This window comes from Schistocerca gregaria, chromosome 8, assembly GCF_023897955.1.
Source record: "Schistocerca gregaria isolate iqSchGreg1 chromosome 8, iqSchGreg1.2, whole genome shotgun sequence".
Taxonomy (NCBI): domain Eukaryota; kingdom Metazoa; phylum Arthropoda; class Insecta; order Orthoptera; family Acrididae; genus Schistocerca; species Schistocerca gregaria.
The window spans coordinates 324,653,324-324,655,198 of record NC_064927.1 but is presented as its reverse complement, the minus strand read 5'-3'; positions in this window follow the sequence as shown (position 1 = coordinate 324,655,198).

Genomic DNA, 1,875 nt, shown 5'->3' with positions numbered 1-1,875 from the left:
TATCACAACGTCTCAACTTAAAAATTGAACATGCAAAAATACTTGTTCCTAGTCTGTCGATGACGAGTAAGCAGAATGTCAAATGAACGTTTGTGAATGACTCACTTGAATCTGACTCGGACGAAACGTCATGCAATAAATGTTACAAAAAATGGGTGTTGAGTTGACTTCTGCGATATTGAGACGAAAGTCCAGTAATCACACTGAGCTGGCATCAGGTCTCCACACGCAAAGAGGCCACTGTGATCTCGATACACAGCTCACAGCTATTTCTATGTGACCATGTCGTCCAATCCGAATAGTTACCCCAAGATCTAAAGTTTTTATATTTCTGGAAACATAAACTAGAAAAGTCCCAAAAAGAGACTACAGATTTGGCAAAATAACTCATGGTACCTTCACCTTGATACACTTGCTCGTTTAGCTTCAACGGTTTGGGAGGTTTTTTTTTATCATATGCCTTTTCTGTCCCAGAGATGATATTTTCCCAGACCCGCATCATGAGACAGTTTACTGCTACTAGAAACTGAAATCAGTGCTGATAGGGCGCCGTTTAGACACCGTTGTTTACACTAAGGATTCTAACACAGCCGGCCGCTATGGCCGAGCAGTTCTAGGCGCCTCAATACGGAACCACGCTGCTGTTACGGTCGCAGGTTCGAATCCTGCCTCGGGCATGGATGTTTGTGTTGTCCTTAGGGTAGTTAGGTTTACGTAGTTCTAAGTCTAGGGGACTGACGACCTCACATGTTAAGCCCCATACTGCTTAGAGCCATTTGAACTATTTGATTGTAACGCGGACAATGAAAGAAAACGCTAAAGAAGCTTTCGAGTACAGCATGGCGATGTGGACAAGTGTCCCATTAGCTGTGAAGAGCATTTTGAAAGAGACAAAGGCTAAAATCTGCAAGCTAAAAATGGCTCTAAGGACTATGGGACTTAACATCTGAGGTCATAAGTCCGCTAGACTTAGAACTACGTAAACCTAACCAACCTCAGGACATCACACACATCCATGCCCGGGGCCGGATTCGAAGCTGCGACCGTAGCTGCAGCGCGATTCCGGACTGAAGCGCCTGAAACCACTCAGCCACAGTGGCCGTCCATCTGTAAGCAGAATAGGGTATAATTAAAAAGATGGGTTACTCATGGATTGTAATCACATGAACTTCCCTGAATACAGTTCCTGCTCTACACTTCACCCTGAAACTTATGGTCTATGTCAGTATTATTGTCGATCATTTGCATACCCTCTATGTATGTTCCATTCACACAAATGCAACACAAAAAGAATATTTATTTGTTACATCTGCACATAAACGAGAATTCCTTTAATTTTGTCATCCTTTAATTTTGTTTGTTCATGTGGGGTAAGTAACCTGTTTCGTGACTCTTGGAACGCGCACTATTGGACTTTTAAGAGAAAACCTTTACATCACGCATGAAGTATCTTCGGCAAAATTGTAGCAAAATATAGCGTAATGGTTCAAGGTGCAATACAGTGTGGTGTGACACGTTGTTCACTCACAATAACATGTTAGACTTCTTTCTCTCAAGCCTATAAAATGTGTTCGCGTAAAAAAATTGTTTGTGTAGTCCGTAAGGTGGCACTTCCCAATGTGCGTATTTTGAACCAACGTATGTGTAGAGATGATGAAAGAAGCGTGAGCAAATGACATGGACAAAGCGCGACCTGCTGTGGTAGTGCCCTTTACGCGTTTGCGTTGCGACTCGGCAATGTTTCGGAATGCAGAGAACAGAAGGCGCTGCCGACAGTGAAAACGCCCGGAAAGCAGTTGATAGGAGCGTAAGAGTAATGTCATTCTGTTGTGAGATTCTAACGTTGTGTTCTAATATTCTCTAGGGAGATGCCGT